The 17,010-nt window shown below is 28.1% G+C and overlaps 1 protein-coding gene across 2 annotated transcripts in view; it reads left to right on the top strand.

The window, feature by feature from the left end:
- The window catches only part of LOC106786101 (TWiK family of potassium channels protein 18-like), a 261,452-nt gene that overhangs the window by 118,004 nt on the left and 126,438 nt on the right, over positions 1-17,010 (top strand). Inside the window, exon 1 of one of the 2 annotated variants that reach the window (XM_014747131.1) lies at positions 833-1,041. The exons of the other annotated variant lie outside the window; for it this stretch is intronic. The gene's annotated coding sequence lies outside the window, so the exon portion shown is untranslated. Of the gene's footprint in view, positions 1-832; positions 1,042-17,010 lie in introns of those variants that run through there. 2 annotated transcript variants of the gene reach the window in all.

The following is a 17,010-nucleotide window of genomic DNA, read 5'->3' as shown; positions in this document are numbered from 1 at the left end:
CATTGCAATAATTTAGAACTAACTTATCATTCATATTAATACTTTAATTATATTTATCAATTTTATATATACTAATTTATTATATATTAATATAAGAATCAAAATTTGATTAAGTTATTCATTTTTCAAAGCCAACCGAGTAAAGGATTATCTTTCTCTCTCTCTCTTTCTTGGAAGGATAACAACCGTGGACGTGGTTTCTCGTGACAATTTTCAATTATCGTACCTAGACTATCCTCGAAGATTTCCACTAGGCGGAATAGAGAATTTAATTGGCGTAGTTTACGCTTCAGTAATGTCTTAGATTAGTGTCAACCGGAGCGTGCGTGGAATCAAGATCGTTAGATGCTAAGAACAACCCTCAAACCCCCTCCCCTACCAACACCCTTTAACCCCCTACCCTTTATACACCTTTATCGCTATCCTCGAGGATTCACTACCGTGAAAGTTATTCCCATAATCGCATGGACTTACCTCCACCTTCCCCATCCCCCATCTCTCATCCCCTATCCCCCACTTCCTCTCACTGTCTATTAATTGTCTTACTATCAATTTCGTTCATTGTGTAGATATTTTATTTTAATTAATTTCAAAACGATACTAACTCATTTATTTTTATTAATGTAATGATTTTTTATGTAAATATGTACACACTTTATACAAAGATTGTTTAAGTGCATATTTTTTATTTAGTTTTTTTTGTTTTTGTATAAACGTCAAAGTAGCTATGGTGTTTTTTATTTAGCGATATCTATTGTCTTATATAATAAATTGATCTTATTGTATTTTTGTTATTTGTTTTTTCTCTTAGACTAACTTTCGTCAAACGTACCTATGACAAATCAGAAACGTCCGGCTCGTGTAAACGTAAAATATGGAAATTTCAAGTTACGTTCTATGGGAAGAATGGAAGAACCGTTCTCTTTGTCGAACCCACGTCAAACGAGTTGTCGGTTTGACGTGAGATCGTTCGAACGTGACGACACCAGGATAGATTGTGCTATGCTATTGGGCTTTACGAGAAAGCTTGACTTTTAAAAGGTATTTGCATATTCGTTTTATGGGATGGAACAGTTAGATTTAACTTTAGAAAATAATATATTACTGATACAAATATCTCTGTTCATTTTTGTTGTTATTTAATACATTATTATTATAAACAAAATTTTTATTTAGAAATATATTATACCTGGATAACAGTTAGATGAAATTTTTGAACCTTAAGATTATAAGTTCTTTATTATTGAATACATTTTTAAATAATTTTGTTTAATAAATATTTCTGGTTTTAAAAATTAAATAAAATTATTCCAATAGTAACATTTTGATACTTTTATATTTGTTTATTTTTTTTTGTTAAGATTAAAATTGATTGCAATGATACGATACAAAATTTATCTATAATTTAATTTTGTTTAACTATACTAATATATTGTTTAATGAAATAAATATTATCAAAGAGAAAATAATTGAAAAATAAAGTTCGATGAATGTTATTCGATCGACGATTTAAATTTAGTCGTTCATTCTAACGCTCGATTTAGCTTTAAACGACGATACTTTTCTAACGATCTAACAGGATGAAAGTTTCTCTATAAAACGTGAAACGTTCTTTATAGGAAATATATATCTCACGATTTCACGATCGATCTGTTCTTAGGATTAAAGGAAAAGAACAAAAAAAAAATGTGCTACATAGATCGTGAAAAGAAAGGATGGGTGAAATTTTTCAAAACCTTTTTCCTTATCTTACGTTTTAAAATGTTATTATTATTATTCGAATGAGAAAGTAAAAGAAAGAGGAAATTAATAATATTTCAATATCAATTGAAATAATAATTACGATCAATTGTTCTTACAAACACACAAAAGTATAACAAGATTCTGTGTTATTTGTAAGTGTATGTTCAAAATATTCTAAAATGAAACATTACAAATGTGTGTTAGATAAAATATATTTTGTTCTAATATAATAAAATAATTGTCAATGAAATATTTTTTGTTTAATATAACAATGAATGAGATTGAATTTACGAATACAAAAAACATATTTAATAATAATGTTGTTTTAACAAATTTTTTTAAATTTCCTTACAATATAATAAAATATTTTCCAAAAAAAATATAAAATAAAATATAGGAAAACGTTCGGGTGCGTAAATAATCGTTCGACACTTTTATTATTGTTCTAGTTTCTGTAATAAGGATTAAAAAAAAATAAGAAAAGTAGTGGATAGTTCGAACGGAACTTGGCGTAGTTAGCTCCTGGGATTTTCGGGGTTACTGGTATAAAGAAAATCCTGGTTATATAGGAAAGAAAGTCGGGTTAAAAGAAGAAGAAGAAGAAGAAGAAGATGAAGAAGAAAAAAAAACAATTTCTTTCGTATAATTAATGCAAAACCGCACGGATTTAATGAGAAAGTTTTTTAACGGAACACCCCATTTCTCTACCCTTAACTTTACTTTATTTTCCTTCTTTTATTTTTTTTCCCCCCTACTCTATCTTTTATTATTATATTAGGTTTTCTTACTTTTCTTTTTTCTTTTTAAAAGAGTTCGGTGAAAAAACAAACAAAAAATATCCTTCGATTTTTTCTAACAAACCACGAGATAAAAATACAATTTTTTCTAATTATTTTTACTTTCATTCTAATCCTTTACAACGTATAATTATATTATTTTGTGTCGAACGATATAATCTAATATATTAATTTTTATATAATAGAAAAATTGTATTTTATCACACACACATTATAATCGTAATTTAAATAGATTGAAAAGTTTTTCAAACCTTTTAACAATTTAACGAGAAGAATCATTATACATTATATTACAAATTTTAATTTATCGTTGTGTGAAAGTTAATTTTAAAAACATTTATAAAAGTTTACGTAATAAAATTGTGTTGCATATATATATATATATTTAAATTAATTATATTCAAACAAAACAAATTAATTATTTATCGTAAATATTATTGGAATATTTTTCAAAGTATGCACGTCTATCAAAACCAACCACAAAAAGTAAATCGTTGAATACTTGCATACAAAATAGATGTACATAATTACTGTTCGATGGTGGTACACGTAAACATACACACATATATATTAGCACGTATATTAAAGTTCATCAGTTATCATTTAAAAGAAAAGTTAACTAAACGAGTTAGTTGCTGTCAGCTGTTACATTTAACGTTCAATTTTTATTTTCTACCCTTCCATGGTTGTACAGTAAATTTCAGTGAGAGAAAACTCGAATCACTGCATTTGCTATTTATTTTTTTTATATTTTATATATCGTATATTTTTTTTTCCCACGTTTATTCTTTATCTCTTTACTTTTTTTTTCTTCCCCCCTCGAATACGTTATTTTCGTTTAAATTATTAAAATAAAACGAATTTTCAGCAACATTTTGGCTCGTCCATCACAAATTATACAATTGTTTATAAACGAGTTATATATATATATATATACACTGTATGATAAAGTTCATACATTTTTTAATTGAACAAATAATTTATATATGTATATATATATATATATAGTTTTACTCGTCAACGAGTATGTGAATTAATTATTAACCCATTGCATTTGTATGTCGAGTGTGACTCAAAATCAATTATCATCATAAAAGATACGAATAATTACAAAATACAACAGACGAATATTTCATTGAATTCATTTATCTTCTCCTTAAACCACATTTATTTTAATTACTTTATTATTAATGAATTAAAATAAATTTCAAAAATAGTTATAAATATATAATTAATATATAAAATATAATTTGAACATTGAAAATAATATTCAAATGATTATAAATATATTGAATAACAAAATTGAAATATATAATTGGAAATTGCAGAAAGAATTCATTCGAATATGATAAATATATATTATTAATCATTAAATCGGTTTATATACAGTTTACAACAGAAAATCTGTAGTATGGTGTAACGAAGCTGTATCACGAATTGTAACAATAATGTATAACTCAGCCTATCTGGCCAGATTTTCACATAACCAGGGTTATCCTCACACCCGTTTGGTTCTTACGACCACATGGGACAGTGACGCATTGATCTGAATTATGTCATGCACAGAACTAATTTGTAAACCGTACGTCGAAACGTTCACTGCAAAGTAATCGATGAGGACGAACGGAGTGTCGAACCGGTACGTTAATTAATCGACTGATCGAAATGACGTTAACATGTTCTTCATGATCTATAATCTCTTTCATTTTTTATTATATTGACCGTATATTTTGAAAAAAGTGTAAGTCCATTTTCTGTTGTTTCGAAAAAATTCAAGGTTTGCATATTGGTTTTAATTTTAAAATATTCATTAATTATATCAAGTTCAATAATGTTTCTATTAATAATTCGATATGTAATTTGATTTTATGCAATACTTTTAGGATAATTTAACTAAAATAATGTATATTTATAGGGGCTGCAAATGCACTTAAACAATTTTCAAAATAAATGGTTTGTATACAGAGTGTCTCAAATAAATCTAGTCACAATTTTTTAAATACTTGCGATAATCTGACAGAAAAATATTTTAAACCAAAGTTGATTTGTTTTTAATTGACTATACCTGGCAATTTCTGTTTTATTGTTTTTTAAAGATACCTTTATTTTTTTAAATAACACCTAATATTTTTAACTTAACAATGCATTTTCTACAAGTTAACATTAAACTGCGATTTTCAATATATTTTCACTTATATTTTCTTATTTATTTAATTAAACAAATTTAAATTTTACATTCTCTCTGGTAATTTTAAACATCATTTAGTTTATTCTATCTGATTCGCGAATCAACTTTTATTGTAACCAAAGTATTGTATAATTATTTATGAGAGATACAACAAAACGAGAAAGTAAAATTTGGAAAATAAATGAAAAAAAAAAAATTCGATGAAGAGAGAGAGAGAGAGAGAAACGTTGAAAGAACAGAAAAATGGAAAGAATTTGACACGATTTAAATTGCTGGTAGTAGAAAATAAGGGATGGAAAAGGAAGATATTGAATCGCAATTGGCTTTCCGTAGAGCACTTGTGGGTGTCAAAGGAACAACTTTCTATCTTTCTCTCTCTCTCTCATAAACACACACAGATACACACACGGGTGTGTACTACTATAGCGAAGGATCGTAATAAGATTTCAATCATGGATACGAAGCAAGTCGCGAATCAAAGGCACACTCTCTTTTGCCCTTTTTTCTTTTTTTGTTTCATTCATTTTTTCCCCCCGTTTCTCGGAGACAGAATTCTATTTATTTTATTTTTTTCCCCTTTTCTCTTATCTTCTTTTTTATATTTCTATTGTTCTCGACACTCGATACAGAATAGTTCTTTATTTATTTTTATTATTTATTTATCATTAATTATTATATATTCTACGAAGTTTTAACAAATGATATTTATAAATATTATTACAACTGTTAATATAATATTTAACAATATGTTTATTATTATTTAACAATTAATAAGAATAGAAAAAAAAATACGTAAAATAGAAATAAACATTAAAAAAATAAATATACAATATTAAATAATATAAAGGAAGTATAAATTAATAATAATAATTATTGAGATAAATATTAAATAAATTAATCATTACAATATTAGAACAATAATAATAAAATAAAATGATTGATATAACATAATAAACCCCATAAACTATATTCCAAACATTATTATACAAAATATACACACTAAACCGATACTCATAAAACACACTTAACATATCCTCATATATATAAATATATACTGCAAGAAACACACACACACATATATTACATAGAGTAATTTAGTATAGAGAATCTAGAGATAAAGCAGACATTTTCCGTGATAGTTTCATGAGGACATATGAGTTTCTATTCGGTTCGTAGGAAACACACTGTTGGTCATAAGAGCTTAGATTAATGAAGAGCACAAGGGGACAATAGATTGGAGGATAGGTGGTCCATATTTCATTGTATTCATGTTTTAGTATACCTATATATATATATATACTACTTTGAAAGATCGTTCAGATCCTACACTAAGTGAATCATTTGAGTCTTAAGCGAATTGTGGGGTTTCAGAACGTTTAGAATTAGGTTAACCTAGAAAATACAAAACCATTTGCATTTAGAAAGAGAAAGAGAGATAGAGAAAGGGGGGTTGAGGTTAGGGGGCGGTTGAGGGGGGGTTGGGGAGGCTGGGGAATGAGTATGAGTCCTAAGTAAGAAAGAGAATCCTTGGATTAACTATTTCCTTGTCCTTTATTGTAAGTGTAGTAGTATTAGCAATATATAGCTCACTTACAATTAGATGAATTGCTATGCGTAGGAGTAGGAGAGGTCATGATAGTACAGGGATCAGTATACACCTTAGAAGCTTCCTTATCCCTATGCTAATATTAGAACTGCAAACAGTTTGTCTATCTAACCCTTTACTAATAGAAGATCATGACCAACATCTCTACTATATCCTCTTGATCTTATCTTAATAGTTTTATCTTTAATCTATCTATCTATCTATCTTTATCTCTCTCTCTCTCTCTCTCTCTCTCTCTATAGTGTCATTGTTTTTATTCTCTGTCTTTGTTTTATTCATTTTACTTAACTTTCTAATCTTCCTTCATTACTTTCTTTTTTTTTAGTACGCAGAATGGTTTTTCTCATTTATTTTGTATTTGTTTTTTTTTCTGCTTTTTGTTTGACTGTTAGTATCTTTTCTTTTCTCTTTTTCTATTTCTTTTTATTCGTATCATTGTCTTTTTCTTTTAGTCTTACTCGTAGGAAAGCAAAGTCCATGAGCCAGTGAGTATAACTGAAGTTAAAGTGAGTCCCCAGCGTTTCTCTCGATCTTAAGTTCCGCAAAGTGAAATTTACAGTGTGCCCGATGGCTCGTACAACGTTGAGAGGTCATCCCGGGTGTTAGAATCTTCCTTAATATTCCTTCGGTTCCCTCGAGTATACTCCTACCATCACCTATCGCTTTTACTATTTCTTATACATTGGTAAAGTTTCTGTTAACTGCGATGAGAATCCTATTTAGTTGAAGATTAACCGATATACATAAAGTATTTATTTTTATAATTTATATATTATTACATTTTTTTCTTTTCGAAAGATATTAAATGATACAAACATCATTTCTTTTTATGTTTATATTAAGTAGTATATCTTTTAATAGGTCAGACATATTTTATTGCATTTTTCATTTCATATGTACTCCAAGTAGTGTATTCATCACGATAGCCAGACACTAGCTTATTTATTAATTTTTATTTAAAAATGATTATATGTTTAATAAATGACGAAATAATAAATGCAAATGCATTAATAAGATATATATTATTTTATTATATAATCAATATATTTAAAATAGCAATGAGACAGAAACTTCATTTCTTTTAGTATGTACTTCAAGTAGTATAGACAGCAACACAATTGTCAGACAATAAATTATATTTGTTTTATATTTTAAAAAGAACTATTATATCTAATACACACGATAAAACAAATAAATGCATTTATATATTTAATTATATAATTAATTTAAAACAGCAATGAGATAGAAACTTTATTTCTTTTAGTATGTACTTCAAGTAGTATAGACAGCAACACAATTGTCAGACAATAAATTATTTATTTTATATTTTAAAAAGAACTATTATATCTAATACACACGATAAAACAAATAAATGCACATTTATATATTTAATTATATAATCAATTTAAAACAAAGCAATGTGTGATAAAAAATAAATTTCTTTTAGGATATACTTTAAGTAGTAAAACTCAGCCATTAATAAGACAATCAGAAATTTAAAATATCGTTATAATCACACGATAGGAAATTCGTTAACGAGAATTTCTAGAAAATTTTAATCGATTTACATAATTACGTTCTTTCGTTAGTAGACCGTGGGGTCAGTCATTATCTTGGTCGTTCATCTAGGTATTAATTATACCAAAGGTGAAAGTTCCATCTCTCTCTCTCTCTCTCTTTCTCTTGATGCTTCTACAACGTCGTGCTTCTATTTAAACCACGGACTAATTCGCAAGTTAAACTCTCGCTTCCGGGATGATACCCACTGACAGGAGGATCCGCGAACCTGTACAACTGAAAACCCCGGGGCAGGTGCCCCTGTTACATATGTAAACGCGTAATGACGTAAACAACTTTGCGAACCAACCTAACTAACACCAGTAGAAAATCACCTTACTCCTTCAACCCATCCTTTCCAATTCCTGTTACCTTGACTTGAATCCTTTACTCATCCCCCAACCCCATTTATTCTCACACTTAACAACCACCCCGTCCCCAAAAACCCGTTAAACTTTTACGGCTCACTGGATTACATTGGTTGGGAAGGGAGGATAGGGGTAAGGGGATAGGGTTGACTTTAAACGAATTAATTGATTATCATCACGCAGTTGGGATCCAAGTTCCTACGTCCTGGTAAAATTAGTCAGCACTTTTTTAACACCTCGAACGAACATTCTAAAACCCCCCAGTTTTAATCGCATCTATTTTATTCTTGGTAACACGATTTTTAAACCCTTAACCTTTTTTTTTTTTTTGATCGCGTATAGTCGAATTTATTTTATCATACTTTTTCGTTGGATTTTGATTGAATTATTTCAATAGTCAGACGACTGTTACTACTTCATTCGTTTTACTGTCTGTAATAATAATTATAATTAATAGTAACTATTCGTGAAGAAATTTTTAGTACTTCTTATTGTTTTGTTCTTCTTTTATTAAAGCTCTTCTTTCTGTTTCTTTTTTTAAAATTTTTCTGAGAGAATCAGAAACGCTTAGAAAAATTTCAACGAACAAAACAAATCGATGAAATCTTCGTAGTACACTTTAGTCAATAGCACATTTGCGCGAGACATTTTCCGTTACTCTTCCACCCCTCCAACCCCTCTTATTCTCATTTTTCGTTGCATTCAAGTACCGTTCTATCTATCTGGTTCTTTTTATTTTTTATTATCAAATAATAAGTAAAATAAAACAAATAAAAGTATATTTAAGCCAAAAATCTATTCTCGTGTTTTCAATTTATTTTATTAATCGTATTATTTAAACAGTTCTTCTTTTTTTAAACTTTTTTTATTTAGTAACGTTCGATAAAAAATTAATTTGATATCGCGTAAGAAAAAGAACCTCCCCTCCCCCATAACATTGATAAGAACAATTTACATAGATTGTAAAGTTGGATGAAAAAGAAAAGGTGAGAGTGGGAAGAGAAAAGGAAAAAAAAAGAAAAAAAAAAAAAGAAAAAAACGAGAGAAAAGGAGAGGAGAAAAAAAAAGGGCAAACGAGTGAACGTACGAAAGCAATGACACACAAGGGGGTAGGAGACTTGGTAAGGAAAAAGATAGCTAAAGGGTGAGAGAGAAGTTTTTTCTCGTTCAATCTACTCGAATGGAAACTGATATTCTATAAAGCGTTGCACAGATACACACGCTTTTGGTTCTTTGGAAGACGCAACCGTAACGTAGTACCGACGACAAAGGTACCAGGATTATATAGGATCAAGATAAAAAAAAATAAAAAAGTATCATCCGTGGTGATAAAAAGAAAAAAAAGAAAAACGAAAAAAAATACATAAATATAAAGATAGTCACATATTGATAATATACGATTGTTTATATTTATATATTAACATTTATATTTGTTTATAACATATTAACATTGTTCATATCGATTAGAGAATTTTTGTCAAAATATAATTACAATTGCATGACTTGGGTTTACAGTAAGTAGTAAAAGTCAAAGATTCGTACGACAGTGAAAGACATTTATTTTATTGATATTATATTTAAAGAAAAATTGCGTTTAATTTATAACAAAATAGTTAATACAATTTATATTTAATTATACGATTTTTCAGTTATATAACAGTAATTATAAATTGTATATACCTTCAGTAGTATAAGGTAGTAACCTATTAGATGATTAAACAATTATTTTAGATTTAAACAAAAATTGTGTACAATACACGTTTAAATGTTAAATTCATATATATTTTATTATATAATTTTTTCTTTTTTTTTTTTAATAAAATAAACCGCATTCCTTTCTGTATTCTCTATATTAAGTAGTACAGCCAGATATATGATCAGACATTTGCAACTCTCTTCTTTCTTATTCATTTCCTTCGGTAAGAAAATAATATTAATAACAAAATTTACATAATTAAGATTTAAAATATTCCTTTTTAAAATCATTATTAATGAAAAGAAAAAAAGAGAGAAAAAAAATAAGAATTAACTTATCAAATGCAATTGCATATTTAGTAGTTCATTTAAAACCAATCCTTGTCTTTATTCATTTGCCATTTTACTTTTCTCTTGTCAATTTCTTTTGTTTTTTCCAAATAATTCTTTTTCCTTTTCCTTACATTTGCATAGCTTCTATCTCTTTTCTTTCTTTCTTTCATTTTTTTTATTTTATTTTATTTTATTTTATTTTAACTCTTTGACGCTTTCGTTGGAAATTTTTTTTACCCGTTGCAGTATCCTTCGGCATCTAACGGAATGTACCGAGATAGCTGGAGGATTACACGGAAGGTCCCTTTTTTCCATTTTATTCGAGAATGAGCCAACGTGACGAGAATAAATGACAGGACACATACACATACACACACATATAATACATACAGTAGTCCTTTACCTTTAGTCCTACCATTTTACCATCCAACCTTTTACAAAGTCCGAATTTATTCGTGGTACGATCTTGACCTAATCTTTTTTTCTCTTTCTTTCTTTCATTCCTTCTTTCTTTCATCTTTTTTTCTCTTTTTTTCCTTAACATGAAATCTGTGTAATTTTCTTTAACCCCTTACACAGTCCTTCACTAAAAACATGGGCTTTTTGAGAGACCCCCTTTGCCCTATCTACCATCTTTTATATTTTTATTGATTTTTTGTATAGAATAAAAATGAATGATAAATATAAATCATTCGTTGTTTTAATGAACAATACTTTGTTTTTTATTTTGCAAATATTTACGAGACTCTTCGGAAAGTGTGTATTGTGTTCGTGATTTTTTTACTCTTAAAAGAATAAACTTTATTTATAAAGATAGTCTTGAGAGAATAATTTTCATTACGATGTTTCATTTGTAATACAAATTTCTAAATTTATATATCTTCTTTTGTTGTTGTTGTAATGAAATATTATTAAAAATTTTCTTTGCTATTTATTTTTTAACGAAATACAAATCTACGATAAATTAATATAATTTTGTTTAGATATACATTGAGTTGGCAAATAAGTGAGCATGGTTATTTTTATAAAAACCTATAAGTCCACGGGGGACCTTTTTTTCTCTCTATTTATTTTTATAATTTTATATATATAAAGAAATTAAAAAATTATTAAAATAAATTTACAATGTTCCAATTTTTCTGTGTGCCGATTTAATCCTATAAAGTAAAAACAAAATAGAGAAAAAAAATAATATTCATACGTGAGTTTCCGATAATATCTTGATCGGCAAATTTAACATAAGGATTTTTCTACCCTTTACTCACCCAACCCCCACCTCGTGGTATGATCTTATGAACTTGTCGACCCTCGTCACTTTCTTTCTTTTTTTATTCTCTCTCTCTCTCTCTCTCATACACACACACACACACACACATGTACACACACTTTTTATTTTATTTTTTTTTTATTTTTTGCAATGCTTTCACTCGACATTTTCTTTCCACCACCGGGGAAAAAGCTGCTTTCCCGTTCGTGGCGGCTTGATCCGTATGCTTTCGAGCGGATTTATTCGATTCGGGATTCTCCATCCGACTATCAAGATAGATGGAAATGACTAGGACTATGGGAAATGATAAATGATGTCTATATATATATATATATATATACATTTATATACACGTACGTGGTGTATAGTCAAGAAACGAAATGTTCCTTTTTCTCCATAATATATCCAAACCCTGGAAAATATACACCACCATATCCCCGTATCCCCATATCCTATTTGCAAGTCGTAGGAAAAAAAATCTTTTGACTTTTCTTAATTCCCCACCCTCCAAACTTTACTACACGTTATTAATTTTTCTTTTATTTTATTTGTATTGTTTTGTTTTTTTTTAAGCTTGTTCTAACTCTTTCATTTATTTTATTTGTTTTATACTTATTGTAGAATTTTATTTATGAACTCGTACATTATTAAATATATTATTTAATTTAAGAATATCGTATATGATTCGATATAGATTTTCTTATTATTTTATTTTCTTGTAAATTATTGTAACTATCACAATGATATATATTATTAGTTAAATTTTAGTAATAATATATAAGAAAAAAAATAATAAAATAATAGACAAAGTTAAGAATAAAATTGAAGAATAATATACGAAGAATAATATAATATAATATAATTTATTTAGAATATGAAAAGATTGAAAATATTTGGTGACACCAATGTTATTTGGATTAACCAATGGAATGATAGTAAAAGGAAGGTATTATGATGATACAGGAATGAGGATAAGGGGAAGTGGAAGGGGTTGTAATAGAAACGAGATTACAGAGTAGATGTAGTTCGACTGACACTTACACCTATCGATTCCTTTTAGTTCCAACGAAGGATCTTTGCCCTATGACCGTACTTCCGGCCGCAAACAAGCCGGTAACTACGTCGAACTAGGATGACCAGTATTCTACTTTACTAAAAGGGATGTTCTAGTTCAACAAATATATGACTGCCTGTAGTGACAAACACAAAGTTGGATTTTCAATATTCTCACGAAATCAAAACTTAAACGATTTAATTATAATCGTTAAATCAATTAATCATAATTTAATCATTATAATAATTAAATCAAATGGTATATTTGTTTAAATATAAACTATTAAAAAAAAGAAAGCAAAAAGAAAAACCCACTTCAACAATTTCAATCTCGATAAAATATAATATAATAATTTTCATCTTCGTTCTATATATTATATTATTAATATAAAAAAAATACCGTTGCATGATTTTAAAAAAACGTATTAAAATAATCATGCTAAATCATGTTAAATATTTATCCCGTTGATAAAAGATGATAGTTTTAGGTCAGGTTAAATATCGATGAAATGTTCAGGCTCGTTTGATGAGCGTTTGAACGATTATTGATTATCGGAACGTATTCCCTTTGAAGGGAAAAAGTCATCCATCTCTCTCTATCCAACCCTTCATATATATATATATATATACATCTAACCAATACATGTATACCAGAATAAAGTATAATATCGATAAACCAACCCCTAAAATAAAGAAAGAGTTCATTCTAGTAATAATAGCAATAGGGATAAAATAGTAGATAAAAAAGTCGACGTTTGATGATTAAAAGATTACAAGGTTTAGAAGAAAAGAACAAAAAAAAGAAAAAAACAAAGAAAGTGAAAGAAAAAGATGAAAAAGGAAAGAAAGAAAAGAAATAAAAGTACGTATTCAAAGAAGAACAGTGGTAGGGTACTGTTAAACGTTAAAAGCCCTTTTCTTCTTTATTTTTTCTTTTTTTTTTTCTTGCATACCCAAGTAATAGTAGAATTTAACGCTTACTCGAGCATTTTCAATCGTCGAATAGACCAAGCACCACTTTCTACACTCTTCTTCTTCTTATTCTTTTTCTTCTTTTTCTTTTATATTAACATCCCTTATGTCTTTCACATTTCTTCCCTTCATTTCTATACCCTCAATTATTTTCTTCTTCTTCTTTTTTTTTTTCCTTTCTTTCATTCTTTTTTTTTATCTTCTCCCTATCATCGTAGTCACACCTCTTACGTGGTCACGACGTTTAATTCAAAACCTCGTCACCAATTTTCTCTCTTTCTCTTTCTCTCTTTCTAACTTACTATCTCTGTCAGTTTAATTTTCTTTCTCTTTTACTCACTTCACTTTAGTAATATTCTTTCTCTCTTTCTCTCTTTCTCTTATTTCATTTTCGTTCTTTCTCGTTCTCATTCGTTTTTCTATCCTTCAAAGCAATTAGTATTCTCTGTAAGTTCCATCAATGGGTACTCTTTTTGCTCAGAAATATTCTCTCTTACTCTTTAATTCTCTCTATCTCTTTCTATTCGAGTCTGGATGAAAATCTGGACGTTGTTACTAATCGCTGCTTCACGAAAGTTGCTAATGGATTCAAGGGTTACACTCTTATCTCTCTAGTACTTCTGCTACTCGACCTTGATATGAATATTAACACTCCTCATTCCCAATCTCTCTCTTACACATATATATATGTAGATATTATATTTGTTTCATATAATCTTATATTATTTGATATTGTTTTATAATTTTTTTTTGTATTTTTTATTTTATAGTATTATTTTATAATTCTCATAAATGTTTTATATATTTATTTTATATTATATTAAGTTTTATTTTATATACGAATATTATAATATATTATTTGTTATTTGATAAATAAGCAAACCTACAATGAGAGCAAGTTTTATTGCAAAAGGGCATGAAATCCTTTTTATGGAATTTCTGAATAAATTCAAATTCAATCACACAAATTCTCTGACTCTTCATATCTCTATACGGGTTTGACATAATTTTAATCATAAAATATACAAATTTGTAATATCAATTTTATCTTAATAATGATCATTAAAATGTTGAATATATTTTATATTACATATCTACACACACACACACACACACACATACAAATAATAATGCAAATAAATAAATAATATATAAAATGATGTAATATATACATTTTCAATAGAATTAAAAACAATTAGGTTTATATAGCAACTAAAACAACCAAACTTGATTCCTATTTTCCAACTAGTGTCAGTTCTAACATACGTAACTTAGGTTTGGTCAGACTGGGCTAAATGCCAAGTCAAGTTTCTACTACCAATCGGAATAGTCCACTGATAGTAGTGTTGGTCGTTTACTACACTTGGTGTCTCGTTTCACCCATTCCATCCATCCATCCATCCATCCCATCCCATCCTACCCTCTTTTGCTACCCCATCCCACATTTCATTCTCTCCCCAACCCCTCTTTTCTTTCTTTCAACCATTTGCTACGAAAGTATCACCAGTTTCGTTGAAGTATCGTTAGCATCGTCACATCGAAGGCACGTTCAACCCACACCCTTAGGCTTACTTTTCTTTAAATCCAACCCTCTACACGTTCTACACGTTTTCTCTACTCTCTTAGGACAACACACACACACACACGTATACGTACAGAAACGTATACGTACAAATACACAAATGGTTTCTTATTCTTTTTGTTAGTCTTATTCTTCTTTTATTACAATTTACAACTAGCTTCTTACTTTCACGTAGTTTTTCATCAAACAAAATCCAGTACTCAAAGAAACGATGAACCCCGTTTGACGAGTAAAATTGTTGAGTTGCAAGTGTATTCTTTTTATTATTACTCTCCACCCCTACCTTTAAAACGTGCTTCGTGTATTGTCAGATTCAATCATTTTTATATTCTTCCCTTATTCTGTTTTTTTTTTTTATTGTAATAATCAAGTTATCGCGAATTGCAAATAAATATTTCATATTACAATTTTTAACTTATGTACTTCTCTCGTCTCGAAAAGTTTTCATATTTTAAAATTATTTATAATATTATTTCATATAAATATCTCGTGTTGAAATTTTGTTATTACTATTATTATTATTATTATTATTATTATTTATACATTCGCAAATACAAAAAAAAAAAAAAAAAAAAAAGAAGGATATTTCAATTTCATCATCTCTTCTCGTTGAATTTTGTGTTTTTTTTTAATTTCGTTATAACAATTTACATCGACGAATAAAAAATATTCCGTGTGGTAAATAATTTTCGACGTTAAATAAAATTCGTTTGAACTCGATTTGTCTACCGTGAAAATAAAAATAAAGATAAAAGAAAAATAAAAAGAAATGATTGCGAAGTATAGAAAATCGTGAAGTCTTCCATTGAAAAACCGATAATCAAATACGAAACGTTCAGTTCATATATTTTATATATATATATATTTATATATAGTAGAAAAAGAAGAAATAGCCGTGTCTATTCTTCGATTCTTATGCAGATCATCGAAAATAGGAAGCAGCGAACTTTCAACAGAAGTTTTTGAAAGGCGAACGATCAAATTTTCCGAGGATTCTTTGCCTGTCCAAAAGTTTCTTCTCTCTCTCTCTCTTTCTCTCTATTTCAGGTTACGTTGAAAGGAATTATAGTTATTCGATGGTAGAACGAACATAAAGAAACCATCAGAAAGTCCATCTAAGAGTTCATTCGATTAATACATCACCAAACATACAAACATAACCTCAAAATTGGTATCGGCCATTTTAAGTGAATACAAAACAAAACAATGCAAATGGCGGAAGAATTTAAAATTGAACGATAGAGAAGTAAATTAAAAGTATAAATTGGTAAACGTAATAATAAATAAATATTATTTAAGATCAATATATTGCAGATATATGAATAAATTGTCTCCTTGGTCATAGAATGAAATTTGTAGGAGCGGTATCTGTTTCTGACGTTTCTCACGTTTCGAAAGACGTTTGAGAAACCGTGTGGAAGTAACGGCACGTAACAGTGCTATACTATTATCAATACGCAAGTGCTTTCGATGTTTCGAATAGAATAATTTGAATATCTCGAGAGAAACGTCAAAGTTTCCATATCTGAAATAAGATCTAAAACAATGTTGCAGACAATGTTGAGTACAGTATGCCATAGAATTATTCGTACCACGCCGATTGTTAATTTAAAACGATCAATATTTTATCGCAAATATAATATTTGATAATACATACACGAAGAAAATAATATTTGATAATTATTCAACTTTTTAATTAACATAAATTTGATTTTGCAATATAGATAAATATTATTTAATATAAATGAACACAAAAATCAAGATACGTTCAATCATTTTAAAAGCATACAAACATACGACTGTTAACCTGATACTAATTATCAAATCAATATAAATCATTGTATTAAAA

Source organism: Polistes canadensis, unplaced genomic scaffold (assembly GCF_001313835.1).
Source record: "Polistes canadensis isolate GaletaPanama2010 unplaced genomic scaffold, ASM131383v1 scaffold_65, whole genome shotgun sequence".
Lineage (NCBI taxonomy): Eukaryota > Metazoa > Arthropoda > Insecta > Hymenoptera > Vespidae > Polistes > Polistes canadensis.
Note: the sequence above shows the minus strand (reverse complement) of the source record. Positions and strands in the feature narration are given on the sequence as shown.